This window comes from Macrobrachium nipponense, chromosome 46 (genome assembly GCF_015104395.2).
Source record: "Macrobrachium nipponense isolate FS-2020 chromosome 46, ASM1510439v2, whole genome shotgun sequence".
In the NCBI taxonomy this organism is placed as follows: domain Eukaryota; kingdom Metazoa; phylum Arthropoda; class Malacostraca; order Decapoda; family Palaemonidae; genus Macrobrachium; species Macrobrachium nipponense.
In genome coordinates, this window is record NC_061106.1 from 26,190,940 (window position 1) to 26,210,228 (window position 19,289).

Consider the following 19,289-nt stretch of genomic DNA (forward strand, 5'->3'; position numbering starts at 1 on the left):
GATGTAAATCATCTGCATGCATTTGTTTCCCAAAATCCTTCTATTCTGTCCCTTCCCACCTCCAACGGTGGGATTCAGCTATATATATATCTGACAGGTAAGTTTCAAGAACAAAATGATATTGTTATGATACAATAAAGTTTGTTCATACTTACCTGGCAGATATATATAATCAAGTACCCACCCACCTCCCCTCAGTGGACAGTGGAAATAAAAATTATGAATAGAAAATGGGAATGGTTCCTGATACCCGCCTCCCAGCGGCGGGAATGGGTACTAACCACCTGGCCGACCACTGCGTGTGTCGGAAGTTTTTAAAATTCTGTCGGATTTCAGAAAATACAGCTATATATATATCTGCCAGGTAAGTATGAACAAACTTTAGTGTATCATAACAATATCATATTGTTTTTCTATTTCCTTACATTCGCTTCTCATGCTCAGTCGATGTTTCTGAGTAACTGGCCAATATTCATATTGGGAATTTTCAAAAATTATAAATGCTGAAGGAATCTTTTATTAGAACAAGATATCAGTTCCAGGTCAAGCAGGGGTCGTCGTCAGTGCTGGTATTATTCCGTAGGCGTAGTTCAGTTCGGGCCGGATTCAGCACGAGGGTGTACACGAAGCCGACGAACCTGGGAATGTGCATGAACGGTGAGAGTGAGTGCCCTGAGAGGTATAAGCGCTCTACCATCAGCGCCTTCGTCAGGAGGGCCCTCTCACACTGCTCCTCCTGGAATGACACACACAGTGAGTTGGAGCGGCGCCGCCAGGTCCTCGTCGACAAACGGACACACAATCGTGCGTTGATGAGTCAATAAGGAAAGGTATGGAAGCCTGGTACCACCGGGAACACCCCGCCCCGACGTTGCAGAGCCCATCAAGCTTTTCTTACAACAAGGGGCACTTCCACCGGAGGTACAAGGAGGATGACAAGCCCTCAAAAAGATCATCGAGGAAAACGTCAGCCCCGCCGACCCCAGACAGAAATATTAAGATGATTATATATTATAAAACGAAGAAGACGAGCAGCCTGGTGATGAGAAACAATCCTTCGGCGCCCCTGCAGGATCCCTTGAAGAAGACGAGTGTGGTCTATCGTTACACATGCCCCGTCCGAGGATGCCTCGGCAAATACGTCGGTATGACCTCCATGCGTTTCTCCAAGCGAATCTCCTGCCACGCCCAAGAAGGAGCCATATTCAACCACGCCAGGACTGCTCATAACAAACGGATAAGAAGAAATTATATTATCCCTAATATCACCATAATAGATCAAACAACGGATCCCCGACGTCTGCGCCTCCTAGAAGCCCTCCATATAGGCAAGGAGAAACCAAACTTAAATATCACTCAAGAAACGTTTCTCCTTCCCACCGCCGCCCGGAGAGCAGCGAGCGACCCCCCGACGATGCCAGATAACCAGGAACCCCCACAGGATGATACGATTCCTGCTACGGACGGAATTCCTGACGTTCATCCCCAGGCACGCCACTGTGGCGCTCGCACGAGAGAATCCCTCCCGAGACCTTCGAGCGAGATCCACGGCTTCGCCCAAGACCGGCCCGACAATGAGAATGCAACTCTAGGTCCGTGCCGCTATAAATACTGTTCCGCAAACTTTCTTGCTACAGTCACTTCAACCGACTCGTCAGAAGATGACCTACGAGAAGGTCGAAACGTCACGTGATACCAGCTATACCAGCACCAATACCAGCCCTTAAACCTAAGACGACCCCGGCCCGAACTGAACTACGCCTACAGAATAATACCAGCACTGACGACGACCCCTGCTTGACCTGGACCTGATATCTTGTTTAAATAAAAGATTCCTTCAGCATTTATAATTTTTGAAAATTCCCAATATGAATACTATTGGCCAGTTACTCAGAAACATTGCTGAGCCTGAGAAGCGAATTGTAAGGAAAATAGAAAAAACAATATATAAAATCAACTCGCTTAATTCTGCCATCCTTTTTAACAGTATTATATTATAATTATTATTATTATTATTATTATTATTGTTATTATTATTACTACATATTCAGAAGATAAACCCTTTTCATATGGAAGAAGCCCATAGGGGCCACTGACTTGAAATTCAAGTTTTATATACATAGTAACAACATAGCTATTAGTTTCTAACTTTTGCGTCAGCTTAAATTTGAAATTCATGATATGTATTGTTCTGTTGTTTTAGTGTAGGTAACTGACCCCGACCGCCACTTTTTTGGAAAGAATAGGTACAACACAGCTGAAGAACTCAGTTTGTTTTTCCAGTCTACGACTGATCATTGGTTGTTTGAAGCACTTTGTTTGGATTTGTTTCACTGGATGGTTGTAGTTCAGACCTCCTTTGGGGAAGTATTCTTTGCCATGGTAGCATTCGCACATATTACTAGCTTATCTAGGATTGACTTTACCCGATTGTGAATTTTTATTATGTCTGACTCTAGTTCCTCTAGTGCCTGGTTTTGCAGCAAGGGCTGCAATACCAGGTGTACATCATCAAATATGACTCGCATTCCATTTGTTGTCACTGTAGAGGACAAATTTGCTAGGAATGCAATGAATGTAGGGACTGGGATCAGGGGAAGTGAAAGACTGACTAATTACTTGGACAAGCTTGAGAAAAATATACAGAGAAGGATGACTGCTAGAGCCAAAGCTAGAGCTTCTTCCAGCCAGTTTTCTCATTTTATTCCCTCTGGATTTTCTGGAAACTCCATCACCTAGTTCCCAACCCTCTGATCCCAATGCCATTGCCAGTCTGTAAGCCAGGATGGGTCAAAAGTTTAATCTTTTAGTAAATACTGTAGCACAGATTGGGACTTCAGTAAGAGGTCTCATGGACAAAATGAGTCCCAATGATCATGGTGCAAGTTTAGTATCAGTGGAGGAGGTCAAAGGGAGGTTGATGGGGATTTGCCCACAGGTAGTTGCTCCGTCAGCCGAGCCTGTCGTACGTGGATCCCAGGACACGGTCGACAGCCACTGGAAAGGTGTCCAACTTGGAGTGCATGCTTTATCATCCAGTGACTCGGATTTCAGTACGAGCAAGGGATGTAGTTGGTGCTTTATGAGTGCATCCATGCCACTGAAAAGGCTCCTATCAGTAGCTGAGAGCACTTCCCCGCTTCCAAATGGGCTTCCAAGAAACGTTCAGATCACCCAATGGGATCCAAGAGTCTGATGGGATCCAAGAGATCTGAGCTTCCAGTGGGATCTTAGCATCCAGCAGGATCCAGGTTTCCAGTGGGAACTGATGGATCCAAGCATCCAGTGGGATCTGAGGGATCCTTGTGTCCAGTGGGATCTTAGCATCCAGCAGGATCCAGGTTTCCAGTAGGAACTGATGGATCCAAGCATCCAGTGGGATCCAAGGGATCCTTGCATCCAGTGGGATCCGAGGGATCCTTGTGTCCAGTGGGATCCGAGTTATCAAAGTTTCCAGTGGGATCAGAGGGATCCAAGCACTGAGAGGGATCTAATAGTGCAGTGTTTAGGCATACAGTGTTTAGGCATACAGTGTTTGAGCGTTCACCTGTGCACACATACTCCAGTGTTAGTCTACTCACCTTCCAGCTTGGCGCCAACTTCTACCTGGCATCCGGCGCTACACTTTATTTTATCATAGAAATGTAATATTTCAAAGATATTGGTGTTCATTTGAAAGAAGAATAGAAGGTATTAGAAAATACAGGAAGAAGAGATCAGTTATTAAATGAGAAAAAATAAATCAAATTAATAAATAGTAACGCATTCCATAAGGAAAATTTAGGAAGTAGCACCTTGAATCTGTGTGTATAGTACCACTTAACATTTTGTCACTAAAAACTCATTTACCGAGTTCACTAGCTAGGTTTCCCATAGTAAATGACGTTAGGTCAGTGAAGGAAGCGTCTCATTCGTTATGCCCCATCATGTCAGCTTTCATCTCGCTCACTTCCTTTTAACTTAGCATTCATAGTGTCACCCAACTATCATCGTGTGAAATCTTGTTTTTTGCCATTGTGTAAGCCCACTGCGCATTGCTATTTATACATTTTCAGCTTAATTGTTACCATTTACCAGCTTATATCTCATAAATTACCATTTGGTCAGCTTCCATTTTTCTTAATTTGTCAGCTTCCCTCTCATTGCACTGCACTGTGCTTGCTTTTTTACCTCTCTGTTCATGTTTTCACTGTGTGTCTTTGGTACTGATTGAAGAACTCAGTGCCAGTAATGGTTACAGAAGCAGAGTGGCTCTCCCAGTGTGTGTTAAGTGTAATGGCCTTCACCTGTGCTTTGTGTGTATGTATGTATGTTTGTATGTATGTATGTATGTATACATACATACATGACTCTTCTTCCATGATTCTTTTGGCATGCATGTTTGATTTAGCACTACCACTTCCTTTTTGTTTAGTCTGTTTACTGTCATCAGAATATACATACAATATGATGTATTCATATGTAGTTGTGTTACACCAGATCTACTAATGTTTGCCACTGACCAGTTGTCCTCTTTGCACAGCAACACACTACCTGCTCTCCTTAACTGCCCATACTTTACCTGTACTTTTCCCAAAGTTCATGTAGTTATGTCATACTGCCCTCCTTTTTGGTTTGCATTCAGTGCTTTACCATGGTAAAATAACAGGATGTTTGTGCAAAAGTTCTCTGTGGTGTTACCCTCAAGAGATTTTCTAGTTTGATTGCTAGTACTTCCATACCAAAGCGACGAACGTGTTTGCTGCAGCAACTTCGGTTTTGACTGATCATATTGAAGTCTGTAGATTTTCTACTATCATGATTTGGAGAGGTTACATGCTAGCATAAAATCATAGTTATGTGCAAGCTATGGTTTGGTGGACCCCAGTTTGGAGCAGTAATGTCCACGGTAATTATTTATTCTTCAAATGATTCTAACCCCCCTATGATGATAGGTGTATTCTGTGTCAGGTAAGGGCCTTCATTCTTTTACTGTTGTTGCTCTGCTGGCCCAGGCACAAGGCCTTGTGTCCCTCTTGTATCAGAGTGAGGGTGGTATCCTTAGCAAGGAACCTCCAGCATTGGTGGATAAGGGCTATCCATTGAAATCCATTTTCCTGATAGATTAACAACCTTAGAGGTTTCTAAATTACCCGTTAAAATAGGTACACAGTCAAATATTCTTCATTTCTTTACATTCATTTTATATTTTCTTAATGATAAATGTTTTTAAGATGGACTTCTTTAGAATTGGCAATACGTATCTGGGAAAGTTTTCCACTTCTAGGTTCCTTTTTTTAATACAGCAGAATTAAAGTGTGCATTCTAAATGGAATGAAGCTAATTGACATTTGAAATGTTCACTATGTTATGAATACATACAGGAAAATGAACTTGGCCCATGAGTGTTGTGAGCCTTTCTCCTCATACCATAAAAGTGAGAGGCACAATCCAGGATACTACATCTTATTTCATGGAGCTGGTAACTAGCTTGTAAACCTCATAGGAAGAGCAAACTTTTTCAGCCTGTGACTGTGGTTATTGTACATGAGTGATTGGTTGCAACATATTCTTCTTAATAAAATAGTATGTACTGTACATAATTAGTTGTGTGTCACACCATTGAAATTGTGTTTGATGGTTAATTTGCTTTCATAACGAATTATGTCTAAAGACAGCAAAGTTATCAGTTTTTTTGAACAGTGAGATAACATGTAATTGTCTATTACGTACCTTGTTTTATTATATAGATTTCCTATAGGTTGTCATCTTTTGCTTAACCCCTTCTTTACCGGGTGGGTGAGCAGAATGTAAACATTGTGTTCGCTGCCGAACTGAATCTCTCGGTAGTGACTCGAGTTTTTTCTTTGGAGTGGGGTGCCCATCGTAAAAATATTTGCAAAAATACACTAATCAAGACAGGCTAATGAAATTATCAGGTATTATTAGCACTATAATAACGCATATTCTCTGTTAGTTTTATCATCCTACAGGGAAAATAAATGATTTTATGAAAAAAAATGTGAAACTCAGTGTCCCTTGTACAAGGGACACTGGTGGTCGATGAGAAAACTACGGTCTTGAATAGAAATTCGGTCTTACAGAATGTTGGTATATTGCACCTGGAACATGCACATAAAGTATTATCAAAATAGAACAGTAAATAAGCACGTAATAACAAAAAAAAAAGAGCAAAAACTAAAGCGAAAGCCCCGCCAATAAATATGGAAATCGCAAATTTTATAGTATATTTTTCTTCCATGGGCGATGTCATTTTCTTACCGTTTTCTCAAGATTAGTTTTCATCACAGAAAACAACTTTAGGGCATTAGGGGTATAAACTAAACTAATTTTTCAAGTTTCTTGTCCTCAGAAAAAAAATCGCTTTTTTGCTTTTTCTCTGGTTTGGTTTTTTATATATAAAAGTTACTATAAGGCTTTATTTCTACCTTCATTATATCTGTTCATATCTTTTATTTGTAAAATGTAATAAGTGAATAAATAAATAAATACAGTAAATGATGATACAACTGGTTTTTTACTTGGGTAGAAGTTATTACATGTTTACGCTTGTCTGGTTTTGTGATTTTTTGTTGAGACGCAGTTCATCTGTCACCTACACACTACTATAAGCAGTAATAATACTATTTTTTGGGGTTCATCATACGTCTGGCATCGTGTCATACTGTTTATTTTGCTCCAAACTCTTCAAACCGAAATTACAGAATGATTGGAAGTCCCTATCTGAAAAGAGGAGTTTTGGTGGTACTATGCGTACCACCTTTATGCACCCGGTGCGGTATAGTAGACTTCAATGGTGGTACCCACCTACCTCCAAACAAACTTTCGGTAATGAAGAGGTTAATAGGAGTTAGTAAGGGTGAAGGTAAAATGCTATTTATAGGAAATGGGAGTCTGTGGCTATATGAATAATTGGCTCTTATGAAAAGAAATAACCTGCTTAGTTCTATAGTATATATATTTTTCTTCCATAGAAACATCAAAGACCTTAGAAGATCTGAAACAGCGGGCAGCAAATGCACAGGCAAAAGTGGAAAAATTGACAGGTGTTACTAAAGCTACTCAAGTAAGTTGTCATACTGCATTCTTGACTTTATAAAATTTGTTTGATATTTATTATATCCATTAATAAAATCTTGTGAACTGAAAATGAAAGATTACACATTATAATATAAGTATTGATTTATTTGTGATGAATCTTACCTACTGTTAAAGTTAGCTATATCTCCGCTCCGATTAGGCGAGCTGGCATTCAAACAAAAAAATCGAATGGCTGCCCGGATGACTGTCTAGTTTACCTGTTCTCCACCAGGTGTGTTTCGAATGTTTTAGCTCTTGTCAGAATTCTCTTTGCCGCCATTGCGGTTCGGCAATTATTGGTATTCTATGAAGTTTGGCTGTTTTACACCTGTTTACGTTACATATTGTAATTTCATTTACCTTGGATATCTTTCACTGGAAGCAAAACCAATAACATCAGGCTATGTAGGAATGATTTTGGTGTAAGCAGGCTGTTGGAATTCGAAGATCAACATTCAGTTTGTACTGCAAGGGCCAGAGTGTGATCTTTGAACTAGATGTGAAGAATGTAGGGAATTGTGCTGAGAATTTATGCCTGAATATGTCAAATATGGGAAAGAAGGGAAACTGATAGATTGCGAAAGCAATTAGTTAGGTCAGGACTTGAACCTGTCAGTTCTATCCTACTCAGTGTCCCTTCATCTGCAGTTATCCCTACTCAGGTAGTGCTAGTAGTATTGACTTTCTTAGTGCCTCTGCCTTCTGCTCCCTATTCGGTTCAGGAAAAGTGTATCGAGAAGTTAGAACATAACATTAAACCTTATTTTAGTTCTAATACAAGAAAGAGCAATCTTTAAGTTCTTTTGTTTACATCCTGTTGGCAGCAGTCTCCTGTCGGCCACTGGGGGAAGAAGAGTTTGAAATGGAGTTGGAGGAACTCGTTAGGTCTGGCCGGCATTTGTTGCAACATTACGCTTCGCATTCTCATTTAGCTGAAGAAAGAGGCCTCATAGAGAATATGGCTTGCTTGTCTGAGCATATTTTGACGCCTTCTAAATATTGGAGAACTAATGCTTTCTTCTATTAGAGCGCATTTCATAACTTTTCTCGTACTCGGACACACACATCTCCCTTTAGGTCTGCCTTGAATTGTCATCTTGTTTCTTACAAAGTTGCGAAGAGCCGAAGACTGACTTGCGATACAAACGCTTATTGGGACTTGAACCATCTTTAGTAGGAACTTCGGTTCTTATCTCTTTCCTGTGAGGAAACGAATTCAAGACTGACAGATGTGCTGATGGTGTTTCAATCTAGCTTGTGAGTTGTTACCTTTTACTCAGTAGCTACGTTGTCTCGTCTCTGCGGCAGCTTAGAGTAGTGGAGGCGCCAACCCAGCGTTCAGCGAGTTTGGAAAGCCCGCTTTTAGGGTTTGTCACCAGTGGAAGTTTAGTGAGGAAGACAAGTAACTCATTTCTGATGCTGCAGGGTAATGTTCTCATAATTATACTCACTCAGTTTGGAAGAAGTGAGAACACTTTCGCTCCTTGTCTGATTATGCTAAGTTAAGTTAAGTATATCTTAGTTTAACCAGACCACTGAGCTGATGAACAGCTCTCCTAGGGCTGGCCTGAAGGATTAGATATTTTTACGTGGCTAGGAACCAATTGGTTACCTAGCAATGGGACCTACAGCTTATTGTGGGATCCAAACCTTATTATATCGAGAAATGAATTTCTATCACCAGAAATAAATTCCTCTGATTCCGCGTTGGCCGGACTGAGAGTCGAACTTTGGACCACCGGATTGGTGGCCGAGCGCGAAAACCACTTGTGTAATGAGGAACTGTCTGATTATGCAGCTCAGGTTAAGGCAATAAGGGAGTATCTATTAGTAGTCTTGTTTTGTACCTTTCAGGGATAAGTGCAGACCTCAGGTTCTGGGATATGGACAGTTACAACCTCTTAACTTACTTGATGGAGACAGTGAAGGGCAGTTGTGATTCTTTTTTGGTTGTCCTCCACTGGTTTAATCTCCCTCTTATAGCTTTCTTTGTTTTCTTCAGCAGAAATCTCTCATAAGTCTCTCTTTTTATTAGGAGGTTCTATATAGAGGGAATGATGGTCCAAGGGTAATTCTTAGGGACTAGCTCCATAAGTAACTGGAGGTATTCTTGGACATTTGGAGACTGAATAACAGGAAGTGTCTGCCCACATACTTTTTGGTTTTCTAGCAATGGTTTTAGTACCTTTCCAAGAACGGTCAGACTTGTGGTACACATGCAGCATGTATCCCACTTACCAATACATCCTCAGTCAGGCAAGTTCCTTCAAGATTTTTTTACAAGAATGTATTGCTGTTCTGTGCACTTTGTTTGGGTTAGTGTGCAGCCCTCTATAAGTTTTGTCAGGGACTTTGTTGCCCATTGGTGGATGATTCGAGTTGGCCAACTCTGTCAACAGTAACCAAAGGCCAAAGACCTGTTGCTTCTTATGTCTCAATTTCTATGCATTATATTTTTAATTCTCTATATCCCCATTCTTATCTATTGATGTGGGGATGATACTTAATTATGCCTGCTTGTTGAATAGGCACGTGCTTCTTGAAGAATTTTAGGCCTGAAGGAAACTTCCTATATGGTAGGGGCTTTTCCTTATTAGGAAACATGGCCTCACTGGGAATTTTTTCAGATAATCTTGCTCAATTAAATGTACAGTTTGTTCATGCCACTTACCTGACAGATATATATATAGCTGTATTTTCTGAAGTCCGACAGAATTTCAAAACTCGCGGCACACGCAGTGGGCGGCCAGGTGGTAGTACCCATTCCCGTCGCTGGGAGGCGGATATCAGGAACCATTCCCATTTTCTATTCATATTTTTTTTCTGTCGCCGGTCGGTAAACAACTGTTTACAGACCTCTGCTCAGGATTTTTTGGATTTGACTCGCTTTTAAGTATCTGATTGGTTTTTTGGTATTGAATTGGATTGTTGAATTGGCATGCGCGATAGTGGACCGTTTTTTTATTTTGGATTGGCTTTTCTATAAACGTGATGTCTGGATCAAGTGCTGTGAGTTTCAGAGTGTGTGTGAGGACTGATTGTAAGGTGAGGCTACCGAAAGCATCGGTAGACCCCCACACAGTATGTATGAGTTGTAGGGGGCATAATTGTTTGGTGGATAATCGGTGCAATGAATGTGAGAGATTGACCGATGATGATTGGAGAGTATATGAGTCCTATCGCCTTAAATTGGAGCGCGATAGGATCAGGAGGTCTTCCTCCAGGAGTGGTTCTACCAAAGGTAAGGCTAACATCTCTCCTGTATTAACACCTGTAGAGTTTGCATCTCCTAAACCTGTGTTGCCTTCGGGCTCTGATTCTGTGTCGGGAGAAGCTAATGCTCTCTCTCTTATTTTGGAGTCTCTACGCACTCTGGAGACCAAAGTGAAAGCCTTGGAAACTGGCTCGGTGCAAGTGTGTGATCGTGTCCTAGTGTTGTGGAGGGGGCGTCAGATCGGCCCCATAATGCCTCTAGGCCTAGACCTCTATCGGACTCCCAAGACTCAGGGAGAGGGTATGTCGAAAGCCGCAAGAGGGTTACGGGGGCTCCCCACCGATCTGGCGTCCCTTCGGCAGGCCTTGTTGCAAAGTCCCAGGCTGCCAAGGAGCGCGCACGAGCGCGCGTCCTGAAGGAGTGCTTTTCGTCCTCCGAAGCGTCCTCCGCCCGCAAGCAAGGGGTGGAGCGCTCGGAGAGACTCTCGTCCTCTGAAAAGGACGTTTCGTGTTGAGGACGCTTCACGTCCTGTATCGCCGCTTTCGTCGGAGGATGCGTATGACGCTTTTCCGACCTCAGAAAAGGGTAAGATCTCCTCCGATGAGGACGCTGGGTTGCGTGCACAGGCGCGTCTCCCTGAGAAGCAGGTAGCTGTACCTGTGAGAAGGAAGGAGGCGTCCCCTCGCCCCTCGTCTTCTCGCAGGATCAGTCCTGCTTCCTCTGTTCGTTCCTCTCCAACGAAGAACATTCTTTTGTCCCTTCAGGACCAGCTATTCGACGCTTATGGCTCAGAGGACTCGCCCAGCAGCAGTCGAGCCTAAGCGGAGGAAGGACCTTAGACTGCCTGTCAAGAGGACGAAGCAGTCTCCTTCTCCCTCTCCTACTCGTCTCGTTCGCCGATCGCTTCTCCTTCGGCGATGCGCCGATCTCGTTCGTCCTCTAGGAGGACGTTGCGTCAAGACGCTTTTGAGGAGGACGCTCAGCACGACGTTCGACAGGACGCTCATCAGGACGCTAGGCAGGACGGCTAGGCAGGATGGCTTGGCAGGACGCTGGCAGGACGTTCGGCAGGACGCTCGACAGTGGACGCTTGTCAGGACGCTCGGCAGGACGCTATTGGCAGGAACGCTCGGCAGGATGTTCGTCAGGACGCTCGCATCCAGGACGCTCGGCAGTGGACGCATCCGGTCAAGGACTCTCGGCAGGACGCTCGGCCAGGAACGCCTTGGCCAGGCAACGCGTCGACCAGGTACGTTCAGGGCGCTTGTTTTCAAAGACGCTTTTGGGGGAATCCGTCCGACCAAGAAGTCGTACCCCAAGACGCTAGTTTGCGCGCACAGGCACGTATTCCGGCTAAAATGTCTTCCCTTTCGTGTAAGAAACGTAAGGACGCTTCTCTGGCAAGTGAGGCTGCCTCGGGTGTCCCTAAGGACGCTCGTCCTCGTCAGGACGCTCTACCTGCTTCAAGTGGTAAGCGCCATAAAGAAGATAGCCGAAATAAGGCTTCATCCAGTAAGGATAGGGTCTTTGATTAAGACAAGACCCGACATTAGTATGCCCTCTCCGGACAGGCGGTCTCCTCTTCCGTGTAGAGAAGAAGGAGAGCTGAGTAGTTCGGCTGACTCGGTTGAAGAGGAACCTTCTGCGGCCCCTTCAATATCAGACTATAAAGTTCTCGTGCGGCTGTTGCGTTCTTCTTTCGAGGACAAGTTTCAGCCTGCAGCTCCCAAGTCTCCTCCTCCTTCGCAGTTTTTTCATCATCTACAAGACTGGTAAAACCCTGGAGTTTTGGTTGAGATGAAAACTTCGCTCTCCACTAAATGGGCGTTTAAGAAACTCCAAGATGGATGGTACGAAGGAGAGATCAAGGCAAGACGACTTTCGCTTTGCCTCCAGCTAGACTCAGCGGAAAAGGGGGTATTTGGTATAGAACCAAAGAAGAAGTAGGGGTTACGTATCCCTTCTTCAGCTCAAGGAGATTTCTCCAGCTTGGTGGATTCGCAGAGGAGGTCTCTTTTATCCACTGCTAAAGTGACCTGGACCTCTACGGAGACGGACCATCATTTGAAGGGTCTGCTCCGGACTCTTGAAGTTTTCAACTTCCTTGACTGGTGCTTGGGAGTTCTGGATCTGCAAGCGAGAAGCCCAGAATCTCTCAGTCTGGGGGAGCTGTCCAGCGTGTTAGCATGTATGGACAAAGCCGTCAGGGATGGTTCGGAGGAGATCGTCTCTCATTTTGGAACGGCCTTATTGAAGAAGAGAGCTTTGCTGTGCAATTTCACAGCTCGTTCAGTGACTCCCAGCTCAGAAAGCGGATTTGCTTTTTCTCTCTTTCGAACCAATCTCTTCCCCCAGACTTTAGTAAAGGACCTGACTAACAGTTTTGCAAGAGAAGGCAAACGCAGGACCTCTTAGCCCAGTCTACAAGACGTTCGGCAGTACCTTCAACTTCTTCAGCTTCGGTTCGACCGCCGAAGAAGGTTAAGCCCTTTCGTGGGGCTCCCCCTCGAGAGCAGCTCCTCGAGGGAGAGGGTTTTCACGAGGAAGAGCTTCCTTTAAGTCAAAGCCTTCCAAGTGAGAAGCATGTCCTTCAGACACCAGTCGGAGCCAGACTGAAATTTTTGCGGGAGCGTGGAGAGAGAGGGACACGGACTCTTGGTCCCTCAAGATCGTGGAGCAGGGGTACAAGATCCCCTTTTTAGATCTTCCTCCTCTTTCTATGACTCCCAGAGACCTTTCTCCATCCTATCAGGGAGAGAAGAAGCAAGTGTTATTCGATCTTCTTCAACAAATGATCGAGAAAAGAGCGGTGGAACAAGTCGCGGACCTGGGGTCTCCAGGTTTTTTACAACAGGATTTTCCTAGTACCGAAGCAGTCGTCAGGTTGGCGTCCAGTTCTAGATGTAAGCAGGCTCAATCTTTTCGTGGAAAAGACCAAATTCACGATGGAGACGCCTCATTCTGTTCTGGGAGCCTTGAGACCGGGCGACTGGATGGTGTCCTTAGACTTGCAGGACGCGTACTTTCACATCCCGATCCACCCTCTTCAAGAAAGTATCTTAAGGTTTGTCTTAGACAAAAAAGTGTGGCAGTTCAGAGCTATGTGTTTTCGGCCTGACCACGGCTCCAATGTGTTCACTGTAGTCATGAAGAATGTGGCGAGGTGGCTACACTCTTCGGGGATAAGAGTTTCCCTGTACCTCGACGACTGGCTGATCAGAGCGTCGTCGAGAGAGAAGTGTCTGAAGGACTTGCAGTTCACTTTAGCCCTAGCAAAGTCCCTGGGACTTCTGGTCAACCTCGAAAAGTCGCATCTGACCCCGACACCCAGTACCAATCGTGTATCCTGGGGATTCAGAGGATTCAGTGGCTTTTCGAGGCGTTTCAGGTCCCAGGAACCGTCAGCGGCTAGGTTATTTAGAAAAGATCTCGGCCTTCTTACAAGGGAAAGGGACTTGCTCCGGCGAGGGAAGTGGATGAGGTCTGCTGGAAACCATTTATCGCCTAGAAAGGTTTGTCTTGAAGGACTTGCACCTCAGGCCTCTCCAATGTTTTTCCTTGCGGGACGAGTGGAAGGCCAAGGGACGATCTCAATGCCAGATTGAGAATAAATCTATTCCGATAAAGAACCATCTTAAGATGGTGGTTGGGACCACCTCAGAAGCTTCAGGAGGGCGTTGTCCCTAAGTATTCTGAGCCCCGACCATAGTGTTGTTCTCCGACGCGTTCCCATCACGGGCTGGGGAAGCAACACTAGGAGGGAAGGAAGTGTCCCCCCCCCCTCAAGGCTCCTGGAAGAAGGGGAACAGGTAGCCTGGGCATATCAAATGTCAAAGGAACTTGCAGCAATTATTTTCTCTTCTTGCAGTTATTCGAAAGGAAGTTTTGAAGAACAAGATTGTTCAGGTAAAACTCCAGACAATACAACAGCACTCGCTTATTTGAAAAATCAGGGAGGAAACACACTCCAGAAACTTTGTTTTTCCTGGCGAGGGAGATTCTGCTGTGGGCAAAGAGAAGAAAGGTGACAATCCTGACGAGGTTTCATTGCAGGAGTGCAAAACGTCAGGGCCGTCTTCTCATCGTCGGGAAACAAATCCTACCGACGGAATGGACCTTGAACAAAGACGTGTGTCGAGACCTTTGGAGGTTGTGGGGACGTCCTCTGGTCGACTTATTCGCGACGTCAAGGACCAAGAGACTTCCTCTTTATTGCTCCCCGGTCCTGGATCCAGAAGCGATCGCTGTAGACGCGTTGCTTTGGAATTGGACGGGTCTAGACCTGTACGCCTTCCCACCATTCAAGATTTTGGGGGGGGAAGTCATGAGGAAGTTTGCGGCCTCAGAAGGGACGAGGTTGACCCTGATCGCTCCGATGTGGCCAGCGAGAGAATGGTTCACAGAGGTCATGTCTTTCCTTGTAGACTTTTCAAGGACATTGCCCTGGAGGAAAGATCTACTCAAACAGCCTCACTTCGAAAAGGTTTTCACCAAAACCTCTCCGCTCTGGGTCTGACTGCGTTCAGACTATCGAAAAGTTGGCCAGAGCGAGAGGTTTTTCGAAAGCAGCTGCGAGAGCAATCGCAAATGCAAGACGTGCTTCCACAAGAGCTGTTTACCAATCGAAGTGGGCTTCCTTCAGGGCATGGTGTAAAAAGGAGGGAGTTTCCTCTTCCTCGACCTCTGTGAACCAGATAAGCTGATTTTCTGCTCTTTCTCAGGAATGTGCAGAAATTAGCGGTCCCTACCATCAAGGGATATAAAAGCATGTGTCAGCGGTTTTTAGGCGGACAGAGGCCTTGACCTTTCTGACAACAAGGACATTCATGACCTGTTAAAATCTTTCGAGACTTCGAAGATTCCTCAAATGAGGCCTCCGTCATGGAACCTTGACGTGGTTCTTAAGTTCCTTATGTCAAGTCCTTTCGAACCGCTTCAGGCAGCGTCTCTTCGAAACTTGACAAGGAAGGCTCTTTTCCATAACTTCTCTTGCGACGGCTAAGAGAGTTAGTGAGATTCAAGCGTTTAGTAATTTATGTGGGATTCAAAGGAGACAATGCTGTCTGCTCTTTGAACCCAACTTTCTTGGCGAAGAATGAAAATCCTTCGAATCCTTGGCCGAAAACTTTCGAGATCAAGGGGATGTCAAGTCTGGTGGGCCAAGAACCAGAGAGAGTCCTGTGCCCGGTCAGGGCTCTCAAGTTCTATGTACATAGAACAAAAGAGGTAAGAGGTCCCTCAGGTAATCTCTGGTGCTCTGTGAAGAGACCAGAGTTACCTTTATCTAAGAATGCTGTTGCTTTCTTTCTAAGGGACGTCATTAGGAGGCTCATTCATCTTTCAGAAGACTGATTTGAGCCTCTTACGAGTGAAAGCTCACGAAGTTCGAGCTGTCGCTACCTCTCTTGCCTTCCAAAAGAACATGTCAATCAAGGACATTCTTGATTGCACCTTTTGGAGGAGTAACTCCGTCTTCGCCTCACATTACCTAAGGGATGTGAGAACGATGTATGACGATTGTAATTCACTGGGGCCATACGTTTCTGCGGACACAGTCTTGGGGTCGGAAGTAGCGTCTTTCCCTATCCCTTAGTTAGGCTTAGGTTAGTTTTATTGTTGTGTTTTTAGGTTGTGGTGAGTCTTTATGTGAAGATCTCCCTCCTTTAGTTAGTTTAAGGGTTTTTTGAATAGTTGGTCAGGTGGTGGTCAGTTGCTTCGTTGCCCTCATATGTATGGCCTCGATGGTCTTGTCACGTTGAGGTCTCGTACCCGTTGACAGATCATCCAGAGCGCACCAGCACTACAGGTCTCCACCTGGCTGGCAACTCTGATTTAAGCAAAAGCAGCCTTAAGTGACAGTAATCACATAGTCTACTTTGCGAACAGGTGAGGAACCAAGATGTATATCATCTACTTAATTTAAGTTTCCTAAAAAATCCTATTCTGTCTCTTCCCACCATCCGAAGGTGGGATTCAGCTATATATATATCTGTCAGGTAAGTGGCATGAACAAAATGTTATTGTTATTATACAATTAAGTTTGTTCATACTTACCTGGCAGATATATATAAATTAAATTGCCCGCCCTCCTCCCTCAGGAGACAGTGGCATTAATAAAATATGAATAGAAAATGGGAATGGTTCCTGATATCCGCCTCAGCGGCGGGAATGGGTACTACCACCTGGCCGCCCATGCGTGTGCCGCGAGTTTTGAAATTCTGTCGGACTTCAGAAAATACAGCTATATATATATCTGCCAGGTAAGTATGAACAAACTTAATTGTATAATAACAATAACATTTTCAGCGTAAAATTACGACTTACAAATAACATTAATTAAATTTGTAAGTATGCAGAACCAAGACAAACTCTGCAACCAAGAATTGCCCATTTTGTTCTTAAACCTAAGTCCACATTTTGGTCTGTTCCCTTTGTTATGCAATACAAACAGTTTAACTAGTGTCATTACACTTTCATGGAACATAGAATGGTCAACACTACACCTGGTAACACTTTTTAGATGTCAAGGCGGTGGAAAGAACATCAGGATGCTTAGCAGGTTCATTCCCGGTCAGAAAGAAAGTCTTTGTGGGAAGTTTGCTGCTTTGAGTGACATGAAACAACATATTGGTTTGATCATTCATTCTGTGGAAGGACAGTGTTTTAGCAATTGGGGATTCAGGAAGAACAAACTGCCTACAAGGGCCTTTACATCTGAAAGTTCGGCAGTTGCTGTGGGATTTAAGGAGCACTCATTTAGACTTACAAGCATGTAGATGAACAGGTACACCCAAATGATTTCTACTTCTTTGATGGCCCTCAGGCTAGAGCAGTGGATGTTTCCTTAAATTTGGCCTAGTTTATACTGATAGGCCTGCCCCTCGTATCTACTCTAAATACTAGTGAGCAATTTTAAATTCAAGAATTGCTTAGTGTCTCCTGTAGAGTCCTTGTAGCCTCAGGGCAAATGATTTTCAGAATTTCCAATGCTCTCAGTAGATGTCTCATACTTCCATTAAGTGGAAATCAACTTGGCTACACAATTCCATACACTTAGATTAACTTAGGCATCTCCTTAACTGCTTGGAGAAGTTAGAATGTCCCCTCCCAATAAGAAGATTTTCAAGTTATCATAGGATCTGTCCTTGTTTTAAAACAACTGTGGTCTGTGTATTGCTGAGGGTGCCATTCTAGAGGAATTTCCAGCATCTGGAACCTTGCAGATGTTAATGTTTTCTGTTTAGACATGATAAGACTTTTCACTGTCTACTTCCAAAGTTATCGTTCCATACGTACTTTCCTCGTTATTGAATCAAGTACTTTTACGGTGTTGAGATTGAAGCCCCTTCATCTCCATGTCAGTCTCTCTCTGGAGTTTAGATGCAGGTCTAAACTTTATCTAAATATACTGTGAAACCTTTTATTTAGCACTATCAGCAGTTAATAAGCAGTAAATTTATTGCCAGCACCCTTCTTTAAGCTGTTGCAAAGGGAATGCTATTTTAGCTTTCTGCCTTAGAGCTGAGGGTGATGTTAAGGCTACGTTTTACAGTGACCTGTAAGAACTCCAATATAACCCCTTAGTGGGGAAGAAGAGGAACCTTCTCTGTCCTGTTGGGGCAATTAAAATTTATTCAGATAGGTAAACCTAGAACATCTTTATCATCCTTTTAGAAAACTTTGAACATCTTTATCAAAAGTTAATCTTTGAAGAGGCAAAGTTAACCTTTTGTTTTGTGGTTTTAGGAAACATAGATGTCGTTGTCAAAGGTTAAGCCTGGAAGAGGCAAAAATTAACCATTTGTTTTGTGGTTTTAGAAAACCTAGCTCTCTTTGCCAATGGTTAAGCTTGAAGGCAAAGTTAACTTTTTGTTTTATTGTAGTGTCTTACCGAACAATTATAGAGCCGTGATTTCCACGAGCGGCAGGATACTAAATTCAAATTTAGCGCGTCGGCGTCGCCAACACTGGTGGTGATGACGTCATCTCCCTCCACTCGCGGGAGAACCAGGTACAACTGCCCAGGTGAATCGAATTCTTTTCCTGCCGGCGTCCGGTGAACATCGGTGGTCGGTGCGGTTGGATGACTTTGCTTCGCTTTTTTTTCTTGTGGATTTGATCTTCGGAATTGGTGAAGTACTCTTTTTTGGCGTTGTTATTATTTTGCTTTTTATTTAGGCGTTGCCATGTCGGATTCTAGTCCGTCGGGAGTTAGGTTTTGCATCTCAGGATGTAAAACTAGATTATCCAAGTTAGAGTATGATTCTCACACTAAATGTGTTAAGTGTAGGGGACAGGTTTGTTCAGCAGATCGAACATGTAACGAGTGTAGTATTGGACTGATTATCAATGGAAGTTTTTTAGTTTCATACTCGGAGAAAGAGTTAAAGACAGAATTAGAAAAAAGCAGCGCTTAGGGAAAGTAGACTTAGCTCTGCTTCGTCTTGCGATGCATCTGTTCCTTCTGTTTCTCCTCAAATTGTTATGTCTCCTTTAACTACACCACCTATCCTCCTACTAATCACTTCTCTGGCTTCCCGTGTAGTTTCTTCCGACACCATTGCCAGTCTGGAATCGAGGTTAGATCAGAAATTTTCGGTACTAGCGAATACGGTTTTGCAACTTGGTAATTCAGTTAAGACGTTTTTGGAGAAAGCGGCTTCAGGTAAGAGTGTAGTTTGAGGGTGCGTCTGTCTGTCCTGACACGTCTCCTAGACAAAGGTCACTGTCCAGCTCCCCCGCACCGGGGAGAAGACATACCGGAAGTCCAAGGGAGTCGATCGGGATTTGCCCACAGACAGGCGCCTCTCTTGTTGAGCCTGTTTGCGCCTCAACAGGGCTCGGTTAAGCGTTGGAAGGTGTTGCGGTCAGACGCCTTTCGAATGATTCAAGCGATTCGTCACCGGTCGCGCGGCGCTCTTGGCGAGATTCGCCCGTTTCGCGTCCCTTAAAGAGGCGTTCAGGCGCCGATTCTTCGCCTCCTCCAGTCAAGCGT

The 19,289-nt window shown here is 44.1% G+C and overlaps 1 protein-coding gene and 1 pseudogene across 3 annotated transcripts in view; both read left to right on the top strand.

Annotated features, from left to right (window-relative positions):
* The window catches only part of LOC135214819 (WASH complex subunit 1-like), a 192,864-nt gene that overhangs the window by 102,603 nt on the left and 70,972 nt on the right, over window positions 1-19,289 (top strand). The gene's annotated exons all lie outside the window — the stretch shown is intronic.
* Window positions 2,786-19,289, top strand: part of LOC135214520 (WASH complex subunit 1-like) — a 47,122-nt pseudogene continuing 30,618 nt past the window's right edge.